The following is a 27,761-nucleotide window of genomic DNA, read 5'->3' on the forward strand; positions in this document are numbered from 1 at the left end:
TATCTATATATCCCAAATGATTGATCATTGTGAAGAAGTTTTTACAGGCGCACTAGAGGACTCTGATTTCTGCTTGGATGTAATACCAATTTAGTATAAATTTAGTATAAAAATCAACAAGCAATCCAAACAATACCTTACTTTACCAATAGTCATATTAGGTTCTGAGGAATATACATTTCCCTTTCTCTCTCTTCCATTCTCTCTGTCATGTTCTATCCCTCTTCCCTGCTTCATTCTGTCTCCCTGTCTCCCTCTCCTCTATTTCTTGTACTCTTCTTGTATTTCTCTCTCTCTCTCTCTCTCTCTCTCTCTCTCTCTCTCTCTCTCTCCCCCTCTCCCTCACTCTCTCCCTCCTCTTTTTCTCTTCCTCCTTTCTCTCTCTCCCTCCCCTTTCTTTCTCCCCTCTCTTTCTCTCATTCTCTCTCTCCTCTGTTTCTCTCTCCTTTCTCTCCCTCCCTCCTCTTTATCTCTATTTCCTCTCTCTTCTTTCTCTCTCCCCCTTACACCCTCTCTCCCCCCTCTCTCTAAAATGTATATATATATATATATATATATATATATATATACACACACACACTTTATAATTTACAGGATTTATATAGCCTACAATACTACACAATACTATATGTTGCAATACTATTTACAAAAAAAAAAAAAAAAATAGGGGGTTATATATATATATAATATGATATAATGAAATGATAGAGAATAGTGTGTATACAATACATGTATGCATGGTGCAAAAGAAGTAAAATAATAACAATAAGAAAAACAATAATAATAATAACAATAATATTAATAAAAATAATAATAATTTTGATCTCTAGTCTTTAACTGAACTTGTGATCAATGTAAATTTTAGTGTTTGTTACTTCTGTCATTTACCATACATGCAAGTTGTCCAATTACTAGTGGATGGTCCAGTTTACACTCCTCTCAGGGCATGTTAGACGAGCTAAGTAAAATGTAAATTATGCTGGCAATTTAATGCGCCTAGAGGTGCCAAGCTGATGACAAATGGTGGGAATTTGTCCTAACGAGGACATGTCCTCAGTCTGTATTGAAAGGTCAATATATGTCCATCCACACTTTCATGTTTGTGTAACACAAAGCAGTAACACATGCCAGGCTATGTGTTTATCAATTCCACATGCAGATCCACATAACATCTTGTTTATGGTGCTCCTTTTATATAGAAACACTTCTGACCTAACTTTGAAAAATAAGGTTCAATGTGTGAGTTTCCTGATAACTTACCTAATACCTAATATTGCTTAACATAGCAGAACGTGCTGTGCCACCACTGTGTTGGGGAGATTTACTGTAGTACACAGTTTATTAGCAGCCTGTATTCATTTTTGTCACTCCTCAGCTTCAGGAGAAAATTATATTTACATATATTTAATATATTTAGATTGTATTTAAATTCACCTGTGCCTGAGTGGGTATATATAAAAGACTGGGTCTTTTAGGTTGTAAGCTCTAACAATCAGGGCCTTCTGACCCCTCTTATATTAAAGTGTATTGTAACTGTACTGTCGCCCTTTATTTTGTAACATGCACTGTGCATGCTGTTGGTGCTGTATACGTCAGGAATAATAATATTAATAATAATAGTAAAAACAATCAAATGAATACAGTGAACGCAGGGCTGAATAAAGACCACTCCTGCATTAAATCGGTGCCTATGCTCTTCCAGTAGACATTATTAGGATACCTGAACACCTCTGCAGTTTAATGTGGCTCCTTAAAAAAAAAAAAAAAAGATTTATTTGGTGCTGTTTCCAGCAAAGCACATCCTCCATAGGGATGAATGGTACTGTATGTGTATGTAAAACACAGCTTAAATGTTTACAAAATGCACCACACCTCAACTGCAACAAATGAAAAATGCAGAGATGTGATTGAGACCTTCAGAAGAAAAAACATATGTAAATTCAATCACTAGAATCTCATATAAGCTTTAACATGTTAGTGTCATTTCAGTAGTCATTGTCAATATATTTAGATCTGCAATTTTCTTTAAAATAATGTAACAAGTTATTATAGGCTGACATTGCTCTGTTTCTGTCTCCTTGTGGTGTCACCTTGTCACATGGGCTACACTTGTCACCATCAGGAAACCTGCCCTGAGAAATGATGTACAGTTTGTGGAATGCATGTATATCAACTAGAAGTGGCTACAAGAGGTCACAAAGGATCAGCAGTGCTGAAACGCAACAAAGGATTACAAACATGTGAAAACAATATTTTTTTGGAAATGGAAAATTTTTATGATACACAATCCTAACTAACAAATGTTGTCCAGTTAACGTTTACATGTAAACTTTCATAAAGTTTGTTCTCAGTGGCAAAGGAATATTCACACAATTTTTTTAGTGAAGATTCTAAAAATTCTTAAGTAAATCAGCCTAAATGTGTTCTTAAACCCGTCAGCTATTTGCATTTTTATTTTTTAGAGATATATTATGTTTTCTGTCCCTGAATTATGCAAAATGAGTAAACAAATGTGTAAAAATGCACAAAACTGTAATTAAGTTTTGTGTATAATTACAATTCAGTTCAGCAGTCTGTTTAAATGCAGAAAAATGCTACAAGTCCAATTTTAAAAACAAAAATGCTAAACTACAGAACACAAATTATGCACATAGCAACACAATAATTCTTGCTGAAACTCAGGCGTTTTCCTCCTAAAAAAAAAAAATATTACATGTGTTATGTGCTAACAGTAGCATTTATGTTTCAAGAAAGCTGATTGGTTGCTGTAGGTGACAGTGCCCCTTTTTCTTCTGTTTCCATAAATCTGACCTGTGTGTGTCTTCAAGATCTATATGTTCACTAAGGCTACTATAGTTAGCAAACTTTTTGGAAAGTCCATAAGAACATATATTAAAAAGGTGGATAGCGTTTAAATGGCAAACAAATTCCAGCACTCACTTTTTCTAGATCAAGTTAAAAAAAAAATAGAAAATGCATGATCAGTTACTGTAAACAACACAGTTTTTTTCTTGTAAATCAACTTAAGTGTAAACCCTGGTAATAGCTCCAGATTTCCAAAACCTGCCATCACTTCCAGTAAATGAATGCATGAAAACCACAATTTAGGTTTATTTTTTCAATATTGCATGTAACCTTCTAAGAAAGTAATAATAAAAAAAATAACAATACTCAAAACTTCAAACCGATCGTATGTGTAGCAGCTGAATGATATTCATCTACAGGAGGCCAGCCAAAATGTCAATAAAAATTTAATTATTTCTGAAACATGTGGGAATACTTACTAAATCTGAAAACATGATACGGTGTATTGATATTTGGAAGTAAGCGAACAATATCATTTCAGACTTGCTGGTCAGGACCTTGTCCCCAATAGGCAAAACACACCCCTGAAGTTTTAATGCATCTTGACTTCATGTTTAAACATGGAAGATCAATTGAAAAATTACCAGATCAGATTATCATGTAAGAAGACTACAAAAATGTCACATTAAGCATGTGTCTAAGATGTGTGTGTCTGGATAGGGGAGAAGAAAGGAAGAAGAGAGAGATGGAGCCGGACGGGTGGGAGGGAAGAAGGAAGGAAGGGAGCAGGAGGGATTGGAGAGAAGAAGGGAGGAAGGGAGCAGGAGGGATTGGAGAGAAAAAGGGAGGAAGAGAGCAGGAAGGGTGGGAGGGAAAAAGGAAGGAAGAGAGCAGGAAGGATGGGAGGGAAGAAGGGAGGAAGTGAGCAGGAAGAATGGGAGAGAAGAAGGGAGGAAGGGAGCAGGAAAGATGGGATAGAAGAAGGGAGGAAGAGAGCAGGAAAGATGGGTGAGAAGAAGGGAGTAAGGGAGCAGGAGGGATTGGAGAGAAGAAGGGAGGAAGTGAGCAGGAAGAATGGGAGAGAAGAAGGGAGGAAGGGAGCAGGAAAGATGGGATAGAAGAAGGGAGGAAGAGAGCAGGAAAGATGGGTGAGAAGAAGGGAGTAAGGGAGCAGGAGGGATTGGAGAGAAGAAGGGAGGAAGGGAGCAGGAAGGATGGGAGAGAAGAAGGGAGGAAGAGAGCAGAAAGGATTGGATAGAAATAGGGAGGAAGGGAGCAGGAGGGATTGGAGAGAAGAAGGGAGGAAGGGAGCAGGAAGCATGGGAGGGAAGAAGGGAGGAATGGAGCAGGAAGGATGGGAGGGAAGAAAGGATGGAGGAAGGGAGGAAGGAATGAAGGAGAGAGAGAGAAAGAAAGAAAGAAAGAAAGAAAGAAAGAAAGAAAGAAAGAAAGAAAGAAAGAAAGAAAGAAAGAAAGAAAGAAAGAAAGAAAGAAAGAAAGAAAGAAAGAAAGAAAGAAAGAAAGGGGGTGAGGAAGGGAAAGAAAGAGAAAGAAAGCAAAATTGAAGGAAGATGGGGCAAAAATAAGAGAGGAAGGAAGGGGAAAATGTGGGGGGGGGGGGGGGGGGGTGGAGTGAGGAAGGTAGGAAGAGAGAAAGCGAGAGAGAGACTGAGGGGGGTAAGGAATAATTAAAGGAAGGAGTGATGGAGTAACATGAGTTTGAAGGAAGGTGGGGAGAAAATAAGAGAGGAAAAATGTAAGGAAGGAAGGAGAAAGAAAAAAGTAAGATGATTGAGGAAGGGAGGGAGAGAAAAAAAAGCGAGAGGGGAGGAAGGAAGAAAATAAGGAGGGTCAGGAAGAAAGAAAGAAAGAAAGAAAGAAAGAAAGAAAGAAAGAAAGAAAGAAAGAAGAAGGAAGGAAGGAAGGAAGGAAGGAAGGAAGGAAGGAAGGAAGGAAGGAAGGAAGGAAGGAAGGAAGGAAGGAAGGAAGGAAGGAAGGGAGGGAGGGAGGTAAAGCAGATGGGAACTAAGAAAGATGAATAAGAATAATTTATGAAGAGGGAAGTTGCTCGTATATGCTTGTATATGTGGATTTTCCCATGACTTAAATTTAGAAGTCTTTGCATTTTTCTAGCATTACGTTGCAGTGAATTCGCCAAATCGCACCTGGCAAATGTTTCTCTTTAGGGGGTTTTAGGGAAGGAGAGAGCACAGAAGACCAAGAAAGAAAAAAGAAAATAAGAAACATAAAGAGGGTGGAAAATGAAAGAAAAAGAGTTGCTAGCGATCATTTAGATTGTGTAAATCTCTTTTGTATGGGCAATATGTGTGTTTGTACGTGTATGACTTAGTGTCAGGGTTCAAATAAAATGTAGATACTGAGCCTCTAGCATCTCATTGTGGTGAAGATTATATCAGGTTAACCAGTGATTCCTTTTAAGGGGGAGCAATAGTATAGACTCCATTGTGTTTTAGGTTTAAAACAGGTTCTAATATTTCAACAGCACACTGTGCAGCTTGTGAATGTGCTGGAGGACAGCTACAGGCCCTCACTGTGCATTTTAATTATTCACTTGCCCAGCTGTGATATTATTTAATTTACAAAAAGCACACCAATTACACATTAAAATAGTCATGCAACATTGTGATTTTCCCTGCAGCCATTGAAGAGAAAATGCAGATGCCTCACAAACATGGATGATCAAAGGCATTTCCTATAACTATTACATGGCCGGCCAGAGCACAGTAAACAGGCAAAACTACTCTGCATTACAATCTCATTATATATTATTTCCTTCATGTATTAGGGAAATAAGAACTGTCACGTCCAAGATTTCAAATGTTCCATCAAAGGTTCTATCATTCCTTCATAAATTAAAAAGTTTAGTGCAACCATGTAAATAATTCCTTGATCTGCATCTCTCCTCCTACTTTGCCTTCCATATTTAGCTTTTTTTTTTTTTAAGGAAGAACATATACTCAGGAATGGATTTACCAATAAGCACAGTAGGCCTGATCCTATAGGCAGCAAAGACAAAGAGGCAGGTTTTTTCCACATGGTTGTCAGCCGCTCATTTTTTCTACCATAAGTAGCAATACAGTCATCCTGTGTAAGCTGTTTAACACGTTGTAATTATTTTATAAGGCAACACTGGCTAGGACTAGTAAAAAACAATCTATGTAAAAAAAAAGGGGACCTAGCTGGAGACAGTTGCCTAGGCCAGCAACAGTTGTATTCCTATAGGTTGCAGTGAAAGAAATCTTGCTCTGCCTATGAATATCCAGTATTCCCAGTGCATTCTATTTGGTTGGGGTTCTGTTACTATAACATAACTTGACTAACTGCTTTTTGTTTTGTATGCAGTAATACTATGTTGGCTTGTCTGCTCCTGGTTCCTGCCTACTCTCAGTCTGACAAGACCCTGTTACCCGTTCTCCCGATCTTTCCCAACATTTCACCTGCTGGAACTTCGAGATCTGTCTACTTCCTAACCTAGCAAGTACTATACCTTCTTTGAACTTACCCCACAACAACTATCTTAGGCACTGCGAGAGTTCCAAACGAAGTAACGGGAACCCCTCACTATATTGGAAGTCTCAAAACCATTAATTAACCCATCCAACAAACAGACCAATCCATCCAGGTACAAGCCCTCTAATGTGTTTCACTTGGCAAAGAACCTATCTGTAGGGGTTACCTTAGGCAACTCTCCTGACTAAGTTTATGTCTCTATCTTTGTCACCAACTTTGCCCAGCTGGATACAACTTACATTTTTTATCTCGTCCTTGCTGGAGAGGGGCCTCTTTAGTTAGGTTTCTGGTGGGCACCATGTATCAGATTACACCTACAAAGCATCCTTGAAAAGTGTCACCTGAAAGTAGGGAACACCGCAAAGGTGGAATGAACAGGGGCCCCACCCTATCGGTACCAGAAATAATATTTATTTTATATATTTTGCCCAGCAACTTAAAAAAAAAAATCAGCTTTTACTGTAATACTGGTGCATCATGCAGGCCTGGCTCACAATACAACAACCCAGAATGGTACTCATAGGACTCAAGTGTACAGCAACATGTACCGCTCACTGGGGATGCAGAAGAATAAAGATGATGTCTCCTCATTGGTCAAGAGACAGATGAAATTATGGTGTTAATAAAGTTAATTTGAAAAAAAAAAAGATGTGGGATGTCTTGCAGAAGGGGGAAGGAAGGCGGGAAAAGTCAGATGTAGCACCCTCTAGTTAGGCAGGTGAAAATTTTTCTGGAGTGTAGGAAAATGTAGGTGGTGGTTAGGCCTGTTTGTTTTCATTTTGGGCTGGGAGTGGCTCAGGGCAGGACTGGGTGACTCAATGGTAGCATCACTATCACCTCCCTTTTCCCTCTAGAAATTACTGGGAGGAGAGGGGGGGAGGAGAGGTGGAACTGCCTGGGGTATCTTAAGGAGCCCTGACCAATTCCCAACTGGGGTCAGCCCAGTTGGGGAGGAGTTGTCGGTGGAAGAGCTGGAGTGAGAGAGTGTGGAGGCTTTCGGGGCCCACAGAGAGTTCCCCAGTCTAGGGGGGTGACCCTGGGTTTCAGCTCTGGTGCATCCAGGAGGAGTCATAAATTCAAACGAGCGCGCATCCATACATGATTTCTGTATGTGCTGTATATATTAAAAGTGTAATCAAAAAATTGAAAATGAAGTGAAATGTGTCAATACCTGTCCCATCATAACTTATGTGATAAAAACATATATGAGAAAATAAAATAAAACTTAATCCATAGATATACCTCTAATGCATTCAAAGTGTGAGGCGTGAAATTGTAACAATCTAACTCTAAAGTTAGTGAGTAATTAAATGAAGAAAAATTATAAAACAATATGTGATACAATGTGACTAGATAATCAGTGAAATACAATGTATCTTTTAGCCTCCACAAAACACAAGTTTTATGGATAATAGTCCCAATGTATATGGTAGGAGAAAAACAGCCACAGATCTTCAACACATGTAAGGAACGTATCAATGTTTTTCCTGCTTGAACATATGTATAAAGGGGCCGCTTACCGGATATGATGGATCTCAGATTATAGAGATCGTATGTGCCTGGTGCATTAGCCTGCCGGCAGCACTGGTTCCCACTCACTCTCCGATCCAAGGACAAAAATATCCTCTCCTCATCTATGACCAGAAGGTGAATGTTCTCTAGCCCAGCGAGTAGTATCCACAGGTGAAGAGAGTGTATTGCCTTCAATCAGGGTTTTTTTCTTTCCACAGACCTTCTCTGGAGTTAACCCCTCAGTGAATAAGAAGGGAGGGAGACTTCATAGTGCAGATATGTTTCCAAAAAGTTTAAAAAAAAAAAACACTTTTAAATCCACAGCAATTAGTCACATCAAGTTGTCATATCACGCTGAACAAATTGTCCACTGCACACTAAAAATCAAAACCACACGGCAAGTGTATAGAAAAGAGTAACGTATAATAAGCTAGCATACAGCTAGTCTCCCACAGCACAGGATCAAACCAAGTAACTGCACAGGAAAAATTGGTAAAAAACGTGATGGCGTCACAGCCACTTGCTCCACCCGACGCGTTTCCCCTCAACAGGCTTTGATTGGGAACGGAGACGTCACAACGTCAGAGTGATATGACAACTTGATGTGACTAATTGCTGTGGATTTAAAAGTGTTTTTTTAATAAAACTTTTTGGAAACATATCTGCACTATAAAGTCTCCCTCCCTTCTTATTCACTGAGGGGTTAACTCCAGAGAAGGTCTGTGGAAAGAAAAAAACCCTAATTGAAGGCAATACACTCTCTTCACCTGTGGATACTACTCGCTGGGCTAGAGAACATTCACCTTCTGGTCGTAGATGAGGAGAGGATATCTTTGTCCTTGGATCGGAGAGTGAGTGGGAACCAGTGCTGCCGGCAGGCTAATGCACCAGGCACATACGATCTCTATAATCTGAGATCCATCATATCCGGTAAGCGGCCCCTTTATACATATGTTCAAGCAGGAAAAACATTGATATGTTCCTTACATGTGTTGAAGATCTGTGGCTGTTTTTCTCCTACCATATACATTGGGACTATTATCCATAAGACTTGTGTTTTGTGTTTTGTGGAGGCTAAAAGATACATTGTATTTCACTGATTATCTAGTCACATTGTATCACATATTGTTTTATAATTTTTCTTCATTTAATTACTCACTAACTTTAGAGTTAGATTGTTTCAATTTCATGCCTCACACTTTGAATGCATTAGCGATATATCTATGGATTAAGTTTTATTTTATTTTCTCATATATGTTTTTATCACATAAGTTATGATGGGACAGGTATTGACACATTTCACTTAATTTTCAATTTTTTGATTACACTTTTAATATATACAGCACGTACAGAAATCATGTATGGATGCACGCTCGTTTGCATTTATGACACTTTTGGGTCTTTTGTATTTTTGGGCTTACACGAGCAGCTGCACCCCCCCTTTTCATTTTTTATGTAAGGTTAGCGCAATACACCTTTATTATTACATCCAGGAGGAGTGACGAGATGCTGGAAGGAGAGGCACATGAGAGAGCAAGTAGAGGACAGTGGGAGAGAACACTTCTAAGAGTCTCCAGGGAGGACAAATGGTTGAAGCCGGGAGGGCTGGTGAGTTAGCACAGTCGGGAGGACTGGGGAGGCAGGCCTGGGAGAACTAGGAGATTGCAGTTTGAGATGGGTGCATAACCAGAAGAGAGAAGACTGTCGGGAAGGGCAGAGGAAAGAGGTCTTTGCAGCCATGCTGGCTGGCAAGGCCTGAAGAGAGCTATCTGGGAGTGGTAGCTGAGCAGAGGACAGTTAGCACCTGAACTATTCTACACCACAGGGGCCCGAGGTCCCTGCCTGCAAAAGGCAGTCCACAGAGGCCTGGCTGAAGTAGTGTCAGGCCCAACCATGCGGCGCTGGCTAGTCTGGAGGAGTAACAGTCTGCAGCAAGGGAAGTGCTGGTGGAGTAACAGTCTCCAGAAAGTGAAGTGCTGGATGAGAAACGGTGTGCAGCAAGTGTTTGTGCTGGAGAGAAGACTGGAGTGTATATACTGAATTGTATATAGAAGTCTTAACCACTTCAGCCCCGGAAGGATTTACCCCCTTCCTGACCAGAGCACTTTTTACAATTTGGCACTGCGTTGCTTTAACTGCTAATTGCGCAGTCATGCAATGCTGTACCCAAACGAAATTTGCGTGCTTTTCTTCCCACAAATAGAGCTTTCTTTTGATGGTATTTGATCACCTCTGCCGTTTTTATTTTTTGCACTATAAACGGAAAAAGACTGAAAATTTTGAAAAAAAATGATATTTTCTACTTTTTGTTATAAAAAAAATCCAATAAACTCAATTTTAGTCATACATTTAGGCCAAAAAGTATTCGGCCACATGTCTTTGGTAAAAAAAATGTCAATAAGTGTATATTTATTGGTTTGCGCAAAAGTTATAGTGTCTACAAGCTAGGGTACATTTTCTGGAATTTACACAGCTTTTAGTTTATGACTGCCTATGTCATTTCTTGAGGTGCTAAAATGGCAGGGCAGTACAAACCCCCCCCAAATGACCCCATTTTGGAAAGTAGACACCCCAAGGAAATTGCTGAGAGGCATGTTGAGCTCATTGAATATTAATTTTTTTTGTCCCAAGTGATTGAATAATGACAAAAAAAAAAAAATTACAAAAAGTTGTCACTAAATGATATATTGCTCACACAGGCCGCTGCTTCTCCTGAGTATGGGGATACCACATGTGTGGGATTTTTTGGGAGCCTAGCCGCATACGGGGCCCGAAAACCAATCTCTGCCTTCAGGATTTCTAAGGGTGTAAATTTTTGATTTCACTCTTCACTGCCTATCACAGTTTCGACAAGAAAAAACACTTTTTTTTTCTTTTTTCAATTTTCAAAACTTTGTGACAAAAGGTGAGGTTTGCAAAATACTCACTATACCTCTTAGCAAATAGCTTGGGGTGTCTACTTTCCAAAATAGGGTCATTTGGGGGGGGGGGGGGGTTGTGCATTCCATTTCTGGGCATTTGGGCATTCCATTGCCTCCGAAACTGTGATAGGCAGTGAAGAGTGAAATCAAAAATTTACGCCCTTAGAAAGCCTGAAGGCAGTGATTGGTTTTCGGGGTCTCGTACGCGGCTAGGCTCCCAAAAAGTCTCACACATGTGGTATCCCCGTACTCAGGAGAAGCAACAGAATGTATTTTGGGGTGTAATTTCACATATTCCCATGGCATGTTTGAGCAATATATCATTTAGTGACAACTTTGTGCAAAACAAAAAAAAAAAAAATTGTCTCTTTCCCGCAACTTGTGTCACAATATAAAATATTCCATGGACTCGACATGCCTCTCAGCAAATAGCTTGGGGTGTCTACTTTCCAAAATGGGGTCATTTGGGGGGGTTTTGAACTGTCCTGGCATTTTATGCACAACATTTAGAAGCTTATGTCACACATCACCCACTCTTCTAACCACTTGAAGACAAAGCCCTTTCTGACACTTTTTGTTTACATGAAAAAATTATTTTTTTTGCAAGAAAATTACTTTGAACCCCCAAACATCATATATTTTTTTAAAGCAAATGCCCTGCAGATTAAAATGGTGGGTGTTTCATTTTTTTTTCACACAGTATTTGCGCAGCGATTTTTCAAACGCATTTTTTTGGGGAAAAAACACACTTTTTAAAATTTTAATGCACTAAAACACACTATATTGCCCAAATGTTTGATGAAATAAAAAAGATGATCTTAGGCCGAGTACATGGATACCAAACATGACATGCTTTAAAATTGCGCACAAACGTGCAGTGGCAACAAAATAAATACATTTTTAAAAGCCTTTAAAAGCCTTTACAGGTTACCACTTTAGATTTACAGAGGAGGTCTACTGCTAAAATTACTGCCCTCGATCTGACCTTCGTGGTGATACCTCACATGCATGGTGCAATTGCTGTTTACATTTGACGCCAAACCAACACTTGCGTTCGCCTTAGCGCGAGAGCAGGGGGGCACAGGGGTGGTTTTTGTTTTTTTTTTTTTTTTATTTATTTTTTTTTGCTTTTTTATCTTATTTTTAAAATGTTCCTTTCATTTTTTTTTTAATCATTTTATTGTTATCTCAGGGAATGTAAATATCTCCTATGACAGCAATAGGTAGTGACAGGTACTCTTTTTTAAAAAAATTGGGGTCTATTAGACCCTAGATCTACCCTCTGCCCTCAAAGCATCTGACCACACCAAGATCAGTGTGATAAAATGCTTTCCCAATTTCCCAATGGCGCTGTTTACATCCGGCGAAATCTAAGTCATGAAATGCTCGTAGCTTCCGGTTTCTTAGGCCATAGAGATGTTTGGAGCCACTCTGGTCTCTGATCAGCATTATGGTCAGCTGGCTAAATCACCGGCTGCATTCTCAGGTTCCCTGTTGAGACAGGAGAGCCAGAGAAAAACACGGAAGAGGGTGGGGGGGCATTCCCTCCCACTACTTGTAAAAGCAGTCTAGAGGCTAATTAGCCGCTAGGATTGCTTTTACATGAAAGCCGACCGCTGGCTGAAAAGAATGATACATAGATGATACCTAAACCTGCAGGCATCATTCTGGTATAACCACTCAAAGTCGTGAATGGCGTACCTGAAGACATAAAAATGGTTAACAATAAAACAGAGTAAACGTTAAAGTATAAAAAATTGCATACCTGAAAAGCAAACATGATAAAACATAATAACAATAAAACATTGCAGAATAGAATACAGTAAAAAAGAGCAGAACAATAGAGAGAGAATAGCGAGAGAGAGAACAATAAAACGACAACTATTTTTTTTTTTTTTAATATATATTTTTTTATTTTTTTTTTACACTTTTTTTTGTAACTAACTTTTATAACTGTAACCGATTCCAGGTTCGGGTCTCTCAAAATGCGATGGCATCTTGGGAGACCCTGTGAAAGTGTGCCTAGTTTGTGCAATGCTGTACCCTACGCTAATACTCAACTAGTGCTTGGTAGCGTTCAAAACATTCACCAATGCAAAGACCAGGATTGTCAGGACAGGAGGGACAATAATAGCGAGTGTCACGCCTATATCCGCGCTTGCTGCAGACACAACATCTTTTTTGGGGGGGTTCTTTGGGTAGGGGTACTCGGGAGGACATAAAGAAAATGCCTCTCATGCAGCCGACTGCAATTGGTTGGGGAGGTGAATGGGGGAAGTACGGGCGCTGCAGAAGTGGTGGGTTCCCAATTAGGATTGGCGAATGCTGCAGGAAGGGCACCATGGGCACGACGGGCCTGTGTTTGTCTTCTTGGTGGCAGCGGGACACTACTTGTGCTTGCCATCTCACCAGCTTGAACTGCACTTATGGGACTCGCTACATCACCAAGTGTTACTGCAGTGCTGGTTTGACTACGACCAGAGTGTACTAGGCCGCTGGTGCTTGCCAGTTCACCAAAACGCTACCAAAAAAACTGTTAGCGATCGCAGGGATCAGGCCTGACTCTGCAAACGCTGCAGTTATGCATTTAGTGTTTTGTAAGTGACAGTGATCGATCGATACTGCACTTGGGTGGACTGAGTTGGGCCGGGCGGAGGGGCAAAACACAGGTGCTAGCAGGTATCTGGGCTGATCCCGCTAACACTGCGTTTTTGGGAACCCTAAACTGCTGGGGACGCTAGTATAGATCTGATCGGATCAGATATTGATCCAATCAGATACTATACCACTAAGGGAGGTGTATGCTGCGTGCGTGGGTGTTAGCGGTACTGGCGCTAATCTGACGCTGCCTGGGGCGACGCATATCACCGCCGGGCGATCAGGGGGCTAAACCTTTATTAGGTAATAACTAACCAGCGTCAACCGTAACAGTTATACGGTGATCAGTGGTAAAAGGGTTAACTAGGGGGCAATCAAGGGGTTAAAACATTTATTAGGTAGTATATGGGGGTCCCTGACGCTATGAAATGCTGACGGCGAACCTAAATATTTACCTCCCTAACTAGCGTCACCAGCGACACTAATACAGCGATCAGAAAAATTATCGCTTAGCGACACTGGCGACGGGGGGTGATCAAGGGGTTAAAACTTTATTGGGGGGTTAGGGGGTATCCTAGACCTAAAGGGGGCTAACCCTAACTGCCCTAACACACTAACTGTCACAAACTGACACCATGCAGTAATCAGAAAAAAAAAAACTGCATGGTGTCAGTGTGACAGGGGGGGAGGGGTGATCGGGGGGGTCGGGGGGTGATCGGGGGGGATCGGGGGTGTAATGTGTGCCTGACATGTCCTATTGTGTGTGTGTGCTGGTGCACTCACATTCCAGTCTTCTCTCCTCGGCGCCGGCATGGAAAATGCCGAGCCGAGGAGAGATGACATAATTTCCTCTGCCTCTGTGTACAATACAGAGGCAGGGAAATGATCCCATTGGCCATGAGTGATTGCGAGGGGGGGGCCACGAATGGATGGCCTCCCCCTCACCACCGATCGCCGGGGAGGATTTGCCGACCGCTGCAGGCACCGGGGGTGGGTCCGATTGGACCCCCCACCTGCGGGCAGGCAAGGACGTACCTGTAAGTCCTTTTGCCTGCCCATGCCATTCTGCCGACGTACATCGTCGTGCGGCGATCGGCAACTGGTTAAGCAAGTTTGCACTGAATATTCCTGGGCATTCCATAATTTCCTATTCCCATCCAAGTTCAATCCCCTCAATAAAAAACAAAACAAAAACAAAGTTATGGACTGTTCTATGTCTCCGAGTGACTGAAAGATGGATGTCTGGCTGGGTAGGGTGACAGGTGAACCACTACATTCAGCAACCCCTACGGGGGCATACACAGAGTTGAACTTTAGAGGGAATAAGTTTATCTTCTCTCACATTGCTGGGGAACTACTGTTTCTAAATTCAGCTTGTTCAACGAACCTTTGGCAATGACATCTAGTAGCCGATTGGTTACAAGGCATAGCTGTACCAGATTCTCTGTGCTCCAGTTTTAGTAAACCCCCCCCCAAGTCTGTCTGCTCAGTACACAGACATACACAGCCATTGTGAACTGTCATATGTACAGTATATTGGATCTCCATTGTTCCATAGAGACATATTTAGCTTGTACCTAGATATGTACACTATATTACCAAAAGTATTGGGACACGTGCCTTTACATGCACATGAACTTTAATTGCATCTCAGTCTTATGCCCCGTACACACGGTCGGATTTTCCGATGGACATTGTCCGATCGGAGCGTGTTGTCGGAAATTCCGACCGTGTGTGGGCTCCATCGGACATTTTCCATCGGATTTTCCGACACACAAAGTTGGAGAGCAGGAGATAACATTTTCCGACAACAAAATCCGATCGCGTCAATTCCGACCGTGTGTGGCCTGTTCCGACGCACAAAGTGCCACGCATGCTCAGAAGAAATTCCGACACGGGACAGCTCGTTCTGGTAAATTTAGCGTTCGCAATGGATACAGCATTTTCGTCACGCTGCAATGTTAAAAATGGTTTAATACAGCGCACTCTCTTCTTCTTTATAATGTGACAAGAATTAAGTCATTTTGCTGCTCATATTCACACACACTTCTCACAAACTTTTATTTGTGTTTTTTTAGTGGGATTCCCTGAATATATTGTTATTAGTTGTCACATCTGACAGTTTTATATTTTTTAATTTTTTTTTATTTTGGATTTTAAGCCTTTTTTTTTCTTTAATGTTTGGATTTTTTCCAAGGCTGATCTTTGTTCAATGTTATTTTTATTTTTACTCCAGAATATTTTTGGGTGTGTTTTGTGTGTCAAGTTACCCTAACACCATTGATATCTTTTATTATTTAATCTCCAGGAGATTGTTTGTTGGTGTCCCTTGTTCATTTCACATTGTATATTTGAAATGTACCTGAATCCTCACAAACCAACTGTCATTTTTGAAGTAAAACACATAGGAGAGTATAATTCAAAACAAAAATCCTTTATTAAGGGATCAGAACCAAACAAAGAGGAAGGCAACACTGGATCAACATGAGAAATTAGCGAAGCCTGGGACCCCCACGGCAGACATCAATTCTTCAACATCAAAATTGGTGGCCTGAGGAGTCCATATGTAAGGGAGTGCAGTCTGGTCCAGGATTCACAGAGACTCGGATAGCAGCAGATGACATCTGTGTCCCCAGGCTGTGGTACCACAAGAGGCTGCATTTTTTGGCCGACCAGACTGGATCCAGGGCAATCACTGTCTGGTCTTCCTTCCATGCTTCCTTCCGGGCTGTGGCTGTGCAGTTGGAGATGTGGCAGGAGGAGGAGTAGGACCTGGAGGAGGAGGAGGAGGACCTGCAGGAGGAGGAGGACTGGGAGGACCTGGAGGAGGACTGGGAGGACCTGGAGGAGAGGGAGGAGGAGGAGGAGGACCTGCAGGAGGAGGACCATCCCAAAGATGTGTGTGAGGTGTAATTTGGCTCCTCATACCTTTCTCCAGAGCCTCCGATATGAGGGCCTCACACAAGACTTTTTGGCCCTCCTCCACCCTCTGCATTTTATATGCTATGAAGGCAGCAATGTTCTCCTCCATGGTGTGGGGTGCTCCCAGGACCTCTGTAGCCCTCCAAAAGAATGCTATAGCCGCCTCCTCTAGGGTACTCGTCCTACTGCCACTTTCTCTTTTCAGGGGGGGTGGAGGGACCTTGATATCAGCCAGCCGGCTCGGCCCGGCCACCTCCTGGCTGAGACTTCCCTGTGTATGAAAAAGGGACATGGTTTTAGTTTTTGCTTCATCAATCACAATCCTAAATTAGTACTCCCAACTAACATCTAGTTAACATCATTGATTGGACAAGCAGAAATATTTAGAGGAATGCTATACCTGGCTCAATCTGGGCTCCTCCACATGTGGCCTGGAAGGCCCAGGTTGGGCGTCAGAAGCCTCAGCCGGGGGGGAAGGAAGCGTGGAAGGAAGACTGGAGAGGGATGGCCTGGGTTCAGTCTGGCCTGCCAGAAAATGCAGCCTGTCGTAGTACAACATCCTGGGGACATAGATGTCATCTGCTGCTCCGGATCTCTGTGAATCCAGGACTTTCTTGCGCTCCCTTAGATATGTGCTCCTCAGGCCACCAATGAAAATCTTTAAATAAGTGATGTCTGCCGTGGGGATCACCTGCTTCACAATTTCACACAATTGTCCAGTGCTGCCTTCCTCTTTGCAGGGCAGGGCAGCTCCCTTAGCATATCTATGAATACTGACATGAAGTCATTATCTTTCATTAAGATATCCATGTTCACTGCAAGACACAACACAAGACAATGTCAGACAAAACTCTCCTAATCTTGTTACAATATAGGCCTCAATCTAGAAGCAGTATAGGCACAAGTTTGTCTCTTACCTTCGTTCTTACGATCGGCGCGTCCAATGCTCCTTCCTCCGCTCACAGATTGTACGTAATACGCACGCGTGTTACGCTTTATACACACTGCGCATGCGTGTAACTCCGCCCGCCCCTGACGTTCTTTCTAGTGTATTCCCAGCCCCTTTTCGCTCGGCGCAGTGGGTGAAGAGCACATGGCGGAGTTACAGCAGGTGCGTGCTAATTCTAGCAACGAGGAGGAGGAGGAGGAACCAGGCACGTCCCGATCCAGAAGGAGACATTTTAAGGCCACAAATATGGGGAGATGTTGGAGATGGTCGACATCATGAAGAAGTCCGACTATGATGGAAAATATGGGCCTTACCCCAACCCCAACATCCGAAAGGCCAAGATCATGGCGAAAGTGGTCAAGAGTCTTGAGAGAAATTTCGGGGTACGAAGATCAAAACATCAGCTCAGGAAGCGGTGGTCGGACCTGAAGTTGAGAGAGCCAGAGCAAAGATCCGGAGAGTGCTGCAAAAAAGTAAGTAGTTGTGCTGTGTTCCTATTCTTTCTGTCTTTATTCTGTTCGTTCTGCTCCATATGCTTATATTAATTGTAACGTTTAAAAAGGTCAACTTTAATGTTCATGGGCCCATTATTCGTTCGTATCAAACATTTTTCTTTCGGCCTCTAGAACACCATTGTTTAGGCCATATGCATTTTCACACATTTTTGGGGGCCTACTTGGATGCCAAATATTTGTTTGTGTAGATGGATTTGTTACTAGAATGAAATGCAAACTAGATTGTGTGTAAGGAGAGGACACTGAGCAGCTGTTTTCACATCTGGACACTGGAGCACTAGTGTGGGACACAAGAACACCATTTTTATTAGGGGGGCCACACAGGTGCTCCAGTGTATACTATAGGGGGGTCTCCATCTGTGAAGCTTGTACCAAACAGGTAAAGTATTGCAGCTTGACAAAGGACACTAAAAAAGATACATCTTGGAACTCGGCTAAAATAGACAATTGTACCCCACTTCCAAGCAATGTTTCCTATTTCTAGTTCTGCCATCAAAAATCTGTGTGCTAAGTATACCATTTTTGTTTTACATAGGGGAGAAAAGACTCGGAGGACACCCCTCATCCCAGGAGACCAGAGCCCCCCCTCTGGAAGAAGGGGAAATACCAACCCAAGAAGCTGAGCAGGAGGAAGAAGAAGATGTGGTGGAGATTGGCACCACAACAGGTGAGTGTCTGCGACCACAGGCTCAGGTAAAAGAGATGGATGTTGGCAGATTTTTGAGACCTTTTTTTTGTTCTTTATCTCTTTTTAGGTGATCGTGATCCAGAACGCTTTACATCTGAAAGTGCCCAGATACTCATCGGGGAGATCATGGGGTGTAATCTCCAATTGCAAAACATCCAGCAACAAATCAGTGATGTTATTAAAAAAAATAATAACATCATTGATGTTTTGGGGCAAATTTAAACCCCACAAAATCACCTGTTTTATCTTACGAAAATTTTTACAATGTTTAGAAAAGCCAAATTTGGAGGATGCACACAGTGTGCCAACATGTGCTATCTGCCATCACGGGAGATCAATGGACGCGTTTTGAGGGTGCAACCCCTTCCTCAATTATAAAGTCGCATTGAGGAAGGGCTTGCTCCCCCAAAACACGTCCCTTGATCCCCCCTGATGGCAGATAGCACATGTTGAAATTCGTAAATTGGTGTGCATCTTCCAAATTTGGCTTTTCCAAGGGTGATTTCCCCCCATCTGAACGCTATATCAAACACAGTTCCTAAATACTCATGTCTGATATAGCCTTCAGGTTTTACCATATGTGAACTTTGTAAGTTCAATTTTTTTGGCTTTCTTGTTGGTTTTACACAGGCCTGTTTTATCTGAAATGGATATTTCGATTTTTGAGAATGCTACTGCAAACATTGTTATACAACAAACATGTTGGTTTGTTTTAAAAACCTTTGGGAAATGCACATGTGATTGTGCAGGTATAAAAAAGTGCCTTACTCAAGAATGTGTGGATTATTGTCTCAACACTACAACACTTTTGGGGTGATGTAATTGCTGTTTTATGCAAAAATGGGGGGTATTTCCTAAGGGCAAATACACTTTGCACTACAAGTGCAGGTTCAGTGCAGTTGCAAGTGCACTTGTAGTGAAATGTGTTTTGGCATTTAGGAAGTACCAGCCAACACTGTTTTTTATAAGGTTACCCAATCACGACATTTTCTGCACTCAACACATTTCTGTCAGGGTCAGCTAAAACAAACACAAGCAGTAAATGTCCACAAAGAATTTCTTTTGGTTGTTTTTTATTTGAAAAAGGTGTCACAGATTGTCTGGCATATTGCTAGCCCCCCTACCCGCAAAGAACTCCAGGTAGCGTTACCGGACATCACGGGCATTCAGGGAGGGCAAGCCAGGATGGCCACTTTCAAGCGCTGTCAGTGTTGATGGATTAGGGATTCCGGCCTCAGGCCCAACTGAGCCAGCATAGTTGGCTGAATGTTTTCTTAAAAAATTATGGAGAACACAGCAGGCAAGTATTATATGGTTCAGTTTATACTCCGCCATATGGATGGGTGTCAGAAATAATCGGAACCGGCTGGCCAGGATTCCAAATGTGTTCTCCACCACTCTTCGGGCTCTGGCCAGCCGGTAATTAAAAACCCTCTGTTCCGGGGTGAGGGTCCTCATCGGGAATGGCTGCATCAGGTGGTCCCCCAGCGCAAATGCTTCATCAGCAACGAACACAAATGGGAGACCTTCAACATTGTCCTCTGGAGGTGGCAAGTCCAAGCTGCCATTCTGGAGACGCCTGTAGAACTCTGTCTGGGCGATCACACCACCATCGGACATCCGGCCATTCTTCCCCACGTCCACATACAAGAACTCGTAATTAGCCGACACCACCGCCAACATCACTATACTATTAAACCCTTTGTAATTATAATAGTACGAGTTGGGTGGTGGGATGATGTGGACGTGTTTCCCATCAATTGCCCCTCCGCAGTTAGGAAAGTCCCACTGCTGGGCAAAGTGGGAGGCCACAGTCTGCCATTCCTGTGGTGTTGAAGGAAACTGTTGAGGAAAAAACAATAAACATTACTATTTTTTCTAAGATACATGGCAAGCAGATTAGACACAAACATTATGGGGCAACCTCCAGATAGCATTTACTAAGGGGAATTTAACAAGGCCAAAGTATAAGGTACACCTATCATATCCCCCCCCCCCTCTCATGGGCCATTTCTAACATTATAGGGGGGGGGAACTCTTGGACAGGTAGCCCTCTTCACTTCATTGAGAGATGAATGCCTAAATACAGGGTATTACTTGTAACAGCCCCTCCTTAGTTACACTATTGGCAGCCCACTGGACAGGTAAGAAGTGTCATAATACAAAGATATAAATACACACAGTACACATTTGAGGACATTTGGACATTCTGCTATTACCTATCAAGATAATAATAGAATAACAAAACTTTAAACAGTACCATTGGAAAGTATACAGGCAGGCCCTTGCACTACATGCTTTGGGGAATTCATCCATACATCTGACCAGTAAAGAGATGGGTATAGTGTGTATGGGTTTGGCAAAGTCAGCAGATAGATGATTGAGGATAGAGAATTGGGATCAGCTGACTTAGCAGTTGGGGGAGGGAGGGTTAAAAAAAATTGGGGGACACCACAAAAAAACCCTCTGGCACTCTGCCTGAATTGAAATCAAAAATCACATTTCAAAACATTTTAGGGGGTGTTTGGGGTAAAGCACTACTATAGAGCTGATAAAATACATTGTTAAGTGACTACATGAGGTGAATATAAGGCAGGAGACACCATGCTGGAGAGGTTATTGAAGGGCAAATATGTATGAAGGACCTAACATAATAATTACATAACAATCCAGCATGCATGAGGACAAAGGGGACATTCACAGCATATTACAATCATGGTAATTAGGGAATGAGGGAAGAAATACAATATATTATCAAACATTCAATACAATAAAATGTGATATAAAACGATAAAAATCTTACCTTCATATACTCCTTCTGCAGGACCTGTATGATGGCAGAACAGGTCTCTGGGATGATGATACCCAGAGCCTGGGGGGAGATGCCTGTCGAGAACTTTAAGTCCTGCAGACTTCTCCCTGTGGCCAAATACCGCAAGGTAGCGACCAACCTCTGCTCCGGAGTGATGGCTTGCCTCATGCAGGTATCCTGCCTGCTGATATAGGGGGTCAGCGAAGCCAACAGACGGTGAAACACGGGGTCCGTCATCCTGAGAAAGTTCCTGAAATCATCAGGATTATTCTCACAGATCTCACGGAGCAAAGGCATATGAGAGAACTGGTCACGCTGAAGCAACCAATTCTTGGTCCATGAACTCCTCCCCACCCTGTTCATGGACTGGACTTGTGTCAAGGTCAGGACCCCAACACCAAGCCCCCGCACAGCACGAACTCTACGAGGAGTATGCATACGAAACATGGCTAGAAAACGGTCGGCTGCTCAGAACGAAGTAACAGAACGCACTGAAGAACAGCAAGGCCTGTGAAGAGCGACCTGAAAAACAGCAACGAGCGGGCAAGATCGCACAGAAAACTCCGATACGAACTGACTGCACGCACTGAAGAGCAGATACAAACCCACAAGCACAAACTGAATGGCAGAAAACGATCTGAAAGCCACGAGTCTGAAAAAGCGCGAATCGTCTCTCACCAAACTTTTACTAACACGAGATTAGCAAAAGGAGCCCAAAGGGTGCCGCGCTTGGTTCTGAACCGGCCTTTTCTAGTCTCGTCGTACGTGGTGTATGTCACCGCGTTGTTGGCGATCGGAAATTCCGACAACTTTGTGCGACCGTGTGTAGGCAAAACAAGTTTGAGCCAACATCCGTTGGAAAAAATCCTAGGATTTTGTTGTCGGAATGTCCGAACAAAGTCCGACCGTGTGTACGGGGCATTAGTCTGTAGTGTTCAATATTGAGTTGGCCCACCCTTTGCAGCTATAACAGCATCAACTCTTCTTGGAAGGCTGTCCATAAGGTTTAGGAGTGTGTCTATGGGAAGGTTTGACCATTCTTCCAGAAGCGCATTTGTGGGGTCAGGCAATGACAAGAAGGCCTGGCTTGCAGTCTCTGCTCTAATTCATCCCAAAAGTGTTCTATCAGGGCTCTGTGCAGGCCAGTCAAGTTCCCCCACCCCAAACTTGCCCATCCATGTCTTTATGGACCTTGCTTTGTGCATTGGTCCAAATCATTTGGTGAAGGGGGGATTATGGGGTGGGGTTGTTTTTCAGGGGTTGAGCTTGGCCCCTTAGTACCAGTGAAGTCAGCATACAAAGACATTTTGGACAATTTCTTGCTCCCAACTTTGTGGGAACAGTATGGGGATGGTCCCTTCCTGTTCCAACACAAGTGTGCACCAGTGCACAAAGCAAGGTCCATAAAGACGTGGAAGATCGAGTTTGGGGTGAAGGAACTTGACTGGCCTGATCTCAACCCGATAGAACACCTTTGGTATGAATTAGAGACTGTGAGCCAGGCCTTCTCGTCCACATCAGTGCCTGCCCTCACAAATGCGCTACTGGGAGAATGGTCAAACATTTCCATAGACACACTCCTAAACCTTGTGGATAGCCTTTCCAGAAGAGTTGAAGCTGTTATAGCTGCAAAGGGTGGGCCAACTCAATATTGAACCCTACAGACTAAGATTTGGATGCCATTAAAGTTCATGTGCGTGTAAAGGCAGGTGTCCCAATACTTTTGGTAATGTAGTGTATGTCTATAGAAGGATAATTGTAGGGACATTTCTGTAAGCACATACATTTTATGGTTGTATGAACATTTTAAAGTTGTAAGCTTTGCTATTTAGGAATATTCAAAGAAAAAACATTTCTTTTTGTCCCTAGCATTTCCCAGCAGCTGTTGATGAAAGGATATGTATAGTAGTTTTGTATGTAATTAATTCTTTTTTAGGTTAAGTAAGGTCCCGTTCACACTGTAATGCAGTACCTGTAAGACGCCGCATTCCAATCGCACTGCCCTTGCGATCTGCTGTGGGGGTCAGTTAATGACGCCCCAAATGCAGGTTGCAAATGCAATGTGCTTGCCTGCACCGGATCGCATGGTAAAAAAGGTATGGTATGTATTGCATAATAGCAGATTATGTGAGACTTACCTTAGAACGAAGCCCTCCCTGACAAGGTTTTGATCTTCACCCAGTCTACTTTCCAGGTTTGCAGACTTGGGCTGTGTGAGTGGCTGGATCTGCGTTGATGTCACTCCCTGCGTGCGGGAGCCACCATTTACGGCACAGGACTCCGAAGGAACAGCACGGCATGCGTTCCTTCAGAGCACACGTGGCAGTGACATCACTGGCTGCATCTACACTAAATATCTTCTAAACGGAATATGTTTAGGAGTAATTTGCAGTACCTATAGGTAAGCTTTATTATAGGGTTATCTATAGGTAAAATTCATGCATGGGAGTTTACTTCCACTTAAAAAAACAAATAAATAATAAAAAAAATTTGACTGAAAAAGAAAAAAAGAAAAGGAACAGAAATCATATAAACTGCTTAGAACTACAGTGTACTAACCTTGAAGCCTCGTTATGCAGCGACGGCTGGTGCAAAGAAACCCCCTACCCCCTACCCCCCCCCCCTGTGCTCGCTTGGCCGCCAGACCTACACTTACCCCATCCAGGTCGCGGGCCACTTCATCGGCTTCCTTAGCTTCTCCTCCCGGCCAATCCGGTTGCTTCTCCTCCCAGCCAATCCGGTCTTCCTGTCCTGATTGGCAAGGAGGAGAAGCAGGAAGACAATAGTGAATGTTGATTCGCTAATGTCACAAGTGGTACCACAAACAGAAATTCAGGCGCTATGTATGTATATACATATATATAAAAGTCCACTGCAGCTAAGAGGAACACATGGAACACCGGGTGCCAAGGCAAAAAAAAGGACCAACACAAGATTCCTAAATGTGTAGCGCTGGGGGATTACATCCAGGGCAATGATTGTCTTTAATGGACTTCATATGTTTACACAAATCCTGGTGACAACAATCCTTTGGAGTCATCTATCTCTGTGGGACTACAAGTAACAGCCAGCATATTCAATAGCATAATGTTTTTGGCTGCATAGGGAATATGCTGGCTGTTAATTGTAGTCCTACAGAGATAGATGACTTCAAAGGATTGTTGTGAGACAGTCTTTCACAAGTGGGTGGGCTCGGGGTGCAGTGCTCTGCGCCCATAGCCCACCCTTTTTTAATCCAATTAGAGCCTCGGCTCTAATCATGTGCTTAAAAAAAAAAAACCTATTAGGAATCTATGCGTCCGTCGGCCCGCATGGAGATTAGGGACCAGTGCATAGAGATTAGGGGGCCGGTGCCCCTGCACCCCTTAGTGTCGGTTCACACTGAGGCAGCACGACTTGCAGCGTGACTGCCTCAGGCAACCTGGACACGACAGGAGCGGCGACTTGCAAAATGACTTCTGTATAGAAGTCAATGCAAGTCGCCCCCAAAGTCGTACAGGAACCTTTTTGTAAGTCGGAGCGACTTGCGTCGCTCCGATTAGAACGGTTCCATTGTACAGAATGGGACGCTACTTGTCAGGCGGCTAAGTCGCCTGACAAGTTGTCCCAGTGTGAACCGGCACTTATGGACCGGCTACCGCTGTTAGCATGTTTAAGTGCATTTAATGTAATACAAATCTGTGGACTGTGAGAAGGGGACCAGTGGAGGATGTTCTCGGGATCCACATCCTGGTTTCCTGAAGGTGGTGTGTATTGATCCAGGTCAATTATAAAGCTGGTTACCAACCTCAGTGTGATGTAACCATACAACAGATAATATAATATTCAAGAATGGATAAAGGGGACCTTTACTCATTTTTACACTATATAGGCCAGTGATGGCGAATCTTGGCACCCCAGATGTTTTGAAATTACATTTCCCATGATGCTCAACTACACTGCAGAGTGCATGAGCATCAAGGGAAATGTGGTCCAAAACATCTGGTGTGCCAAGGTTCACCATCACTGTTATAGGCACTTGATTAGATTATTTAAAGCAGTATTAAAACAAAAGCAAATATTTATTTTATTACAGCTTACCAATTCTAGGATGTGATGACTGTATTTGTTTCAAATTTTAGGCTTTCTTTCATCTAGTAACGCAGCCAGCAAGTCTGTTGTTTTTCACAGTACAAGCTCTCCAGCAGAATGTATCAGTTTACACAGATGAGACAACCACTTAACACTGGCAGGGTGATTAAAATGACCCGCTTTTATCTATTCATGTAAAAACTTTATCCCAAAAGGAAAAATACTGTTTGCTGTAACTGCTTATAAAGTGTGAGCTGAAGTTTGGCTTCAATTTGTTAGTGGTTTTAAATCTGCTAATGCATTTTACCTTCTATTTGCAGTGCCTCCTATGCTCATTCCAAGAGTTGTGTTCCACTAATACAGGAGATGTGTTACTGACCAGTTCACCCAGTGAAAACAGAGGGGAAAAAAGGCAAAGAAAAGAAAAGAAATCAATAATGCAGCCAATACATCTAATGATTGGTAAGTTACACTATAATACATTTTTGGTTTTGGGTTTATTATCACTTTCATGAAAGAAGCCTGTTTACACAGCTTGGTGAACTATCAACAGTACCCCATCCCTTCTTAGAGGACACAAGTCTAATGTTTTATCAGACCAATTGTGATTCAAAAAAACAATGTTTTAAAAACGTTTACTACTTTTAATATCATACAAAACTAAGATAAAATAAAGTAAATATTTTCTATTTTTAAGTGACAATGGCATGGGGAAGTTGTGTTCTTTTTTTTAACTTTAGGTCAACTTTAAGATCATTAAAAAATTGAAAATTGAAGAAAGGGGGGGAGGTGAGGTTAAAGCATATGTACTATGCATGTAAGAACCCTACAAACAGCCTCCCTAAGGACTCAGCAGGTATAACCTCCTTAAGGCCCTATACTTTTGATGTCTGTTACTAAATGCATTTTACAATGTGGCCTATCCAGAGGCACTGTAGTTTGTGCTTAACTCTAGCCAAATCCCATCATACAGCCCACACATGCACTAGTTATTCACTTTTATTTGCATATTCTGGGAACCGTGCACATTTACATTGAGCAGCAGAACTAGGTACGTGCATTGACTGCTTTGTCCAATTTTTTTAAATTAGTTAGCTAAGAATTCCTCTTAGAGTATATTCCTAACCATGTTATCTGGTAATAATTGGTTCATTTAATATAGTTTTGTGCTATTTACACTGATTTAAAAATATGCATGACTTTATTTATTGAGTATTTTGAATAGTACATTGACATACCCTATATGGCATAACAGGATGGCCAGAATTAAACATGCACAATCACATATTTATCATATTTTGCTCAACATAAAGAACTTAAATGATGATGATTTGTTGTACAATGACAACACATTTTTTTTTGTAACTAGTTGTGGTTGGTTTCCTAAAGTAATATAAAAGTATATATATAAATCAGCCCCAATGGAAGCACATCGTTGTGAGCCTTACCATTTAAAATAACTGGTAAAAAGGATTAACTATATTATTTAATTAAAACAGTGTAAAAAATGTTTTACTCACTTTTTTTTTTTACCCCACCTGCATCTATGATGGACAGAGATTTTTGCTGGGAGATAGACATTTTCAATAGGAGTGTTGGACATAAAATGTATGGGGTGAACTGCAGATTTGCTTTGGCCAGATGAGTGCAAAGTATCCTGGGGGATTCGCTTCTGATAACTGGCCTTGTCATCCTCACAATTAGATCTAATGCATTGCTTGCAAAGTACGAGCCATATATGGCCAATGGCAATACCCCCCACATGTATAATACTGCTTTGTCCCATGTTGGGCACCTTAAGCCTAACAAAAGGAGCAACTAATTGGATAACAGCTTGTAACACCTCCAAGACAATGGCAGTAGTCACACAGTGTGATCAGCAAAGCCTGAAGCTTAATGCTTCAATTACAAGTCAATATCTGCTGGCATTAGTTGTCTGCCTATTGTTACCTGCAGTATAAAGTGCCATTTGTACTAAAAGGGCATGAAATGAAATGAAATGAATGACACGCTAATCCATTAGCATTTCCACACTAATTTATTTCAAAGAATATACCGCTGTGCTATACAATAGACAACATTATACAATATACTGTACTATATTTTATAATACTGTACTATTTTATAATATGCTATATAGAGAAGTGAGTTATTATTCAGCAAATTGTATTTATATGAGCATAAATAATTTTATATAGGAAATCATACAATTTAAACCTACTCTACTCTATCTAAAGCTAAAAAAAACCTTTTTGACAGGAGCTAGCTTTGAGTTAAAGCAAATCTGTTTGTAGAGAAATGAAAAGAGCTACTTTATTTTATATTCACTGCATGTATTTTATGAATGGAGTCTAAAGCCCCGTACACAGCGGCTCCGACCAGAACTGACTGTGTTTTTTTCGTGCAACCCATGGGGTTGCATGAAAAAAAATGAATA

This window comes from Aquarana catesbeiana, linkage group LG05, assembly GCF_042186555.1.
Source record: "Aquarana catesbeiana isolate 2022-GZ linkage group LG05, ASM4218655v1, whole genome shotgun sequence".
NCBI lineage: Eukaryota > Metazoa > Chordata > Amphibia > Anura > Ranidae > Aquarana > Aquarana catesbeiana.